The 7,269-nt window shown below is 38.0% G+C and overlaps 1 protein-coding gene across 1 annotated transcript in view; it reads left to right on the top strand.

Moving 5' to 3' along the window:
* The first annotated feature begins 492 nt into the window (after nt 1-492).
* Nucleotides 493-7,269, top strand: part of rap1gapa (RAP1 GTPase activating protein a) — a 131,075-nt gene continuing 124,298 nt past the window's right edge. The window contains exon 1 of the mRNA XM_041799533.1: nt 493-515. The gene's annotated coding sequence lies outside the window, so the exon portion shown is untranslated. The remainder of the gene's footprint in view (nt 516-7,269) is intronic.

The following is a 7,269-nucleotide window of genomic DNA, read 5'->3' as shown; positions in this document are numbered from 1 at the left end:
TCAAGTTGTCATGGACTAATACTTAATTTTTTTGATGATCTGAAACCTTTAAGTGGAACAAATTTGAAAAATTAAGAAATCAGGGAGGGGGCAAGTACTTTTTTCTAGCACATATAAAAAGAACAATACTAAAGCACCAAAATAGGCTGTAATTAAAAATGAAGGATCTAATGTTTAAAAATCGCCAGGAATCAAACACTTCACATGTAAGCACTAAGATATATTTGTATTAATTTTTTTATTAAATAACCCTAATTATTTAACATTTGGTCATTTGAATTTTTAAGTCTTTTTTAAAGAGCCCGGTAAGTTTTCTAAAGATTGCCCAAAAACACAACAAGTACAACAATAACATGATGAGTTGTAATCGTAGTAGCCGTTTTCTCTGCCAGATTGTCTTCTGTCTCTTTGATTGGTCGCTTGGTTGCTAGGCAGCGCAGCATCCATTCATCTCGACGGTTCTGAGCTTCAAAAACTCATTCAGATCCAGCAGCCTGCGTGAAGACAGCATCAAGGTACTGTACTCTCTGCTTCTATAAATAGTTACCCGAGAATACTACCATTTTATTTGTCATTTTATCGTGATAAAGTTTGTGTAAAGAGCTAGAGCTCAATTCAAAGCACCAGAGGAGTGATTATAGAGCAGTTTTGGCCAAGTTTTTAAAGTGCTGTCCTGAGAGGGAATCGTTGGTATAGCTGCTGATATAAGTGTCTCTGTCGACATCTTTCTGCATACTCGTTCGTGTCGTTTGGAGGTCCGTTGTGTTACTTTTACATGAATTAGTGTCAAACACAAGCATAAACTCCCTATGTTATGTATCATTAACGTATCATTTCATGAACCGAAACCATAGTTTAAGGTTCAAAAGTTCGTTTAAAAGAGGGACGCCATTTTTAATACAAAACTGGCGTTTAGCTACATCAGTCTCGAGTGCAGAGTTATGAAAAGGTTGATTTTTGAAGCATTGCATGTCCCCTCAATCTTACCATACAATATTCTATGATTAAAATCATGTTTTAAGAAGAATTGGGATAGCACGTGCCTAATTGTTAGGCGACATAAAAATCAACAACGTCGTTCCAGGTGTGTGTCACGTGGTCATTTTTCAATCAACGGTTTATCGATTTAAAACTGAACGGCTACGGTAGCATTGCAAAGCTTAAATGAAAGCAACATTTCCAGGCTTACAGTTTTAGTCTGAATCAATTCAGTTAAAAAGCATCAAATATTAAATGCAAATCAAGTCCAAATCTTTCAAAGCAGAAATGCCATGCTCAGATTTAACCCGTGTTACAGGTCACAAGACCATTAAAATCGACAACCTGTTTGAATCAATGTCTGATTATCATCAGTTACAGTGATATATTAATTTACAATAAAAAGTGAAAGCAGAATTACAGTAAAAATAATGGAAAAATTGAAAAGTTCTTTAAAAAATTAGTTTGGTAACAAAAACAAATGCTCGTATTTATGTATGGAAATGCAGAAACACTGTTTGGTCATACCCACCCATATTTCTCTGTTGCCATTACATACATCCTGATAAACTACATGTCCCACGATGCAAACACAATGGATTGTATTTAGTTAGTCTTAACTCAGTGGCCACCTACAGTGCATTGGGAAAGTATTCAGAACCTCTCCACAAAATATTTTCTCATTTAATTTATCTACCCTCAGTAAAACATCATCACAAAGTGAAAACAGAATTTTAGATTTTTTGCAAATGTATTAAAAATAAAAAAAATAACTGAAACTGAAATATCACTTTGACATTAGTATTCAGAGCCCTTACAAAGCACCTGAATTTAGCGTAGGTGCCTCCCAATTCACTGGATCTTTACAGAGATGTTTCTACATATGGGTCACAGTTCACCTGTAGTAAAATGAACTGATAGGACATGCTTTTGAAAGGCACACACCTCTCCATAGAAAGCCTCACAGCTGGCAATGCCTATCATAGGAAAAACCAAGCCGTGAGGTCAAAGGAACTGCCCGCAGAGCGTTGCAAGGCACAGATCTGAGGATGGCTACAACAAAATTCTGTTGTTCTGAAGGTTCCCAAGAGTATAGTAGCCTCCATAATTCTTAAATGGAAGAAGTTTGGTACAAACTGGACTTTTCCAAGAGCTGGTCGCCCAGCCAAACTGAGCGATCGGGAGAAAAGGGCCTTAGTAAGAGAGGTGACCAAGAACCTGATGGTCACTCCTACTGAGCTCTAGAGATCTTGTGCGGAGATGGGACAAAGTTCCTGAAGGACAACCATCACTGCAGCCCTCCACCAATCTTTATGGCAGAGTGGCTAGATGGAAGCCTCTCCTCAGTGCAAAATACATGAAGGCTCACTTGGCTTTCACATGGATTTTTTTTTTTTTTTTTTTTTGCAAACTCCAAGCAGGTTTTCATGCTATTTGCACAGAAGAGAGGCCCAGAAAAAAGCCCAGATCTGTCGGAGGGCTGCCGTCATGGTTTTCCTTCTGGAACTTTGTGTCTGAATACTCTCTAAAATGATGTGCAGTGCCAGCTTTGGCTCCTGGGCCTTGAGTTTGATAAATGTATTTTAAAGCATGAACAAGAGAGATGGAATTAAAGTTTAAGCCTGAAAATAAAACTTAGAAGAATCTACTGGAAATAAAGCATTAAATAACATAATTGATGGAAAACCATCAGATAAAAGTAAATGAATGAAGATAACTTACACTGACTGACATGTTGTTAGTGAAGCATAGCCTAATGCAGTTCAAATTTACTACAATTAAAACCAATTTCTCCTCTTGAGTCTGTTTTGATTGACATTTGCTTCTACCACATTCATTTTCATTATGATGGCTCCTGCAGCTTTTCCTTCTCGAGATGGACAGTATTATTTTAACACCTTATGACATTATTTGACATTCAATAATTAATCGTGCCTTTGTATTCCTGCACAAAGTGTATGGATTTATTTGACATTTGTCTACAGATTGACATTTTCCATTTGGGACTGCTGTTTCATCAGCAGAGCCCTGGGTGTGTGTTGTCAGACCCTCATGGATTACATCTTTTTGCACATCATCGCCTCTTTTGGCACTCTGCTTGTTCGATGCTTTTTGCATCCACTGTTACAGTCTCTGTGGATTCATTTCTTTGCAGGGTGAAACACAATCTGCACTGTGTTGTGTGTATACTTAACTCAGCCTCTGTTGGGAAATCTCCCAAAATGCTAAAACGCATCTGTTTGATGTTTCAACATAATTTTATCGCTGTGCTGCATCAAGAATCATTATTTAGTAGGGGTATTAGAAAATATCGATACACTGATATATTGCGATATTTCGTGGGGCAACACTGTATTGATATTTTTAAATGCAGTATCAATATTTTTTTATTCATAATTTACTTTGTTGGTGCTGTAGTTTGTGGTGTAATTTCCCCCCTGATCGCTAGTTGACGGCAGGCAGTTGACTCTTCCCTCTTCTGCTCTGCTTAGACAACGAGATCACGCAAGACTTCTGCTCTGGGCGAGATGGTTGCTCGTGCCTACACAGCAGTGAATAGGTGGACTTAATTTGGCTTCCAAAACATTACAAACTTAGACAGTCAAGTCATTTGTGAAGTGAAATACTTGGACAACACGATGAACCTGAGTATCATAGTGATAGCTTCGCAGCTAACAGCTAACGTGGAAGAAGCCTGCTGAAGCTACTGCTGATTTTTACTCATGTAACCATGATCACCCAGTCAACAGTTTGTTTGTTTTTTTATAAGGACTTGCGCTGTCATAGTGTTGATGAGAATGATGGCTTTCGTAATACGATTAAAAAAATAAAATAAAAAATGCTGGCTTCAGAAAATGTGTGCTGAAACAAGCTGTTCTCAGATTTTCCCCTCATGATGTCACATGGGGAGTAAGCACCACCCCCAGGTTTGGTTGGCCCTCCCCGCTTGTAAGAAAGTTTCAAGCTCCTCTTCTGATCTTCCTCTCAGACACCAGCTGAGATGCCAGAAAGCTCAGTGGGTTACCCTGCTGACTTTTGTCTAGGACATTGATGGTTCAAATCCCAGTCAGGTCCTAAACTTTGGATAAAAGTGGCTGTAACATTTACATTAACACTGTAACATCAGGAGTGCCACATCCATTTCCTGAGAGGGGAGTGTTCAGGGGCGGAGTCAGACAGCTTATTACCATTTACAGCCACAGACAAACGGCTCGTTCTGAGAAGGGCTGAAACAGAGGGGCTTTTAGATGTGCAAAAAAACAATACTGGAGTGTTTTTTCAGCAATGAACTTCACAGACATGTTTTGGGGACCTCTGAGACCAATATAGACTTGTCTTTAAAGAGTAAAATATGTGACCTTTAAAGCTGGACATGAGGATCAGTCTTCCTCCCCATCACCTTGTCATTACGTTAAGGCGTACATGCTGATGTACCAAAAGATTTACTCTATATTGATTTATTTTTCCACTTTTCTTTTAAAAATCCTGAAAGCATTTTTAAAAAAGCATTTTAAATCCTCATTTTCAGATTGCACAAAAAAGAATTAAAACTCTAGATGATGCAGGACCACATATTGTAGAATGCACCAAGTATTTTATAAACATTACAGATATTTTTAATTTATTTTTATTAATAGCTTAAATTCTGTTATGTTATATTCCATATTAACTTAAAATTACATAGTTGTTATTAATTCATATAAACATAAATATTCACACCCACATACAAATGTGTATTTTGAATTACAGAAATATTGCAATATATTTCCTTGCTCATAGTATTGCAATGTATCACATTATATTGATATCGGTACCCCTGTATTGCAATATGTATCGTATCGCCAGATTCTTGCCAATACATAGCCCTATTATTTAGCTTGGGTGAAATGGGAAAAAGGAGTTTTTGAGGTTCAAGGAATGATCTGGTGCAAATTTCTTTTCTAAAGTTGTAGTAGAACCTCACAAAACTAGATCGATCTCATCTGCAACACTCTTTCAGTTTTGAATCAGATCATATTGATTATCTCTGGCTGTTGACAGAGTAATACGGTTTTACATCAATCCACCACAAATGAGTGTTAGAAAGCTTTTTCCCCAGCAGTGTTTGTTTACTGAACGCCTCATATCGTCTTTGATGGTGCATCTGTGTATCTGCACTGCTGACTGGTGTTTCACTGTATTTCATGGCTGCCTGCATTCAGCGAATAAGCCTGCACCTGTGCAGCCTGAGCTGCCAGGATGACCTTTTACTTATCTGCTGACCTCCTTTAACAGGTTGGTGTGTTTGGCAAGACAGTAAGACAGCCTGATAGAGAAACGGACTGATAAAATGAGAGAATATGGCTCACATTTTCATTTGAAACTGTCTAATGGAAGAAAAACTCTCCCAACCAAAATTCTTGCACCAATTTCAGCACCAAAAATATTCCCACTTTTCCAAGTGAGCTTTCCCATCTTGCCTTGCAAACCTTCATCCCTCACCTCCCCAGTCCTGGATTTCCCGCTACATCTGCAGTCCCATTTCATCTTCCCTTTCAATTTATCTTCCAGCCCTTCATCTCTCCCTCTTCCATCGTCGCTCTTTCATTTTCTCACTTCGAAATCTCTTCATTCCTGTCCACATCCAACCCTCCTCCCCTTCATATCACCACGCTTCCAGTTGAGTGCCTCAGTGTGTGTCGCTGTGCACTCAGACATTTGTGTGCTCTGGCAGCCCGTCCCTCTGCACAGCAGCCTCTTCTATTATTAAATGTAACAGGACCTTTACTTTTACAGCTGAGGAACACTAGGATCTGTGCTCACAGTAGGAAGATCCTCACTGAGGATGATTCTCCTTCATTTTTCACAAAATTATAGCCATGTAAGCCCCCTCAGAGAAAACACATTGTTAGTTTTACTGATTCATCATTCATCTCCTGAAAAAATATGATAAAAGAATAATGTCTTTATTAATTCATGAGGTTATTTTGGCTGGCCCACAAAGAAAAGCAGATGGATTCAGTGGGATTGGTTGGGATTGAAGATTCAGCTAAAACACAGAGTCTGAGAGGAAGAGGAGCGCAGAGAGGCTGCAAGGCAGCAACTAATTGGTCCCTGCTAATGTCCGGGAGTGGGGCACTTTGGATTCACTGTTGTGTTCATTAATCAGATCTCACATGATGAGCAATCAGCCTGTAATGAATAAGGTTAAACCCCCATTAGCCCAAAATGTATGTGTAGTTATTTGTCTTTATGCAGAGACTGAATCAATAACACGTCTCAGTCATAAAGATTTACTTCACAGGCCTAATGATCAGCATGAATATTATGAGGCTGTCATAATGGAAAGGATATAGATATGACTTTGATTCAACATCAAAATCAACATCAATTTTTCAAATCCCACTGCATCACCGAACACAGCGAGAAAGTCTACTCCTCTTTCCACTGGACCCTAAACTTTGCATGTGCAAATTTCTCTGGATAGTTCAGCTGTAAAAACAAAATAGTTCAAGACAACTGTGACTGTAAATAATGAAGAAGTGACCTGTTTCTGTGTGCATCACAAATCATTTTTATATTTGATTTACCCTGTTTTCTCTTGACATCAAGTATTACTATTCATTCTCCAAAGGTCCAAAGTTAATAATGTTGTATCCCCTGAGCTGCATACAAACATAGAAACTGTCTCAACTTTCTTCATTATTGTGCACAACAGCAGCATGACATGTCGTGGTCTAGACTATCAGAGCTTTCAGAGCTATTTGACTGACATAACCGAGAAAAAAAAATAGATTATGAGAAAACAGCTTGTTGCCTTAATATCAGAGGAAAAGGAGTGAAATGAAATGTATGATGCATGTCAGTGTATACAGCCTCCATACTATTGAAGATTAACATTGTCTGATCTGGACAGATTTCACCTTGTCAACCATTTCTTTCTTTCTTTCTTTCTTTCTTTCTTTCTTTCTTTCTTTCTTTCTTTCTTTCTTTCTTTCTTGTTCTGTGCATGCTTTCCCCAGTCTCTCTCCATATTTCCTGTTCTTTTCTCACCAATTATGAGATATAAATTCATAGTTTTTAGCATTTTACTTTTATGGCAGCACCATGAGCTTGTAAAACCTTGGAAATATTTTCTTTAGATCATTCATGCTTTTTTTATTGACAGAATTGCATCAAAAATATCACTAAGTTGATATTTATACCAAAATGGGCTATGAGTCCATTTTTATTTATAGAAAAACAGGCTCATATTTGTAAAAGTGGACATCAAGCACTCCAAGCTGAAGTTCTGGTGTTGTAACAACAGTA

The sequence above is a fragment of the Cheilinus undulatus genome, linkage group 11, assembly GCF_018320785.1.
Source record: "Cheilinus undulatus linkage group 11, ASM1832078v1, whole genome shotgun sequence".
Lineage (NCBI taxonomy): Eukaryota > Metazoa > Chordata > Actinopteri > Labriformes > Labridae > Cheilinus > Cheilinus undulatus.
This window is presented reverse-complemented; position numbering and strand designations above follow the sequence as displayed.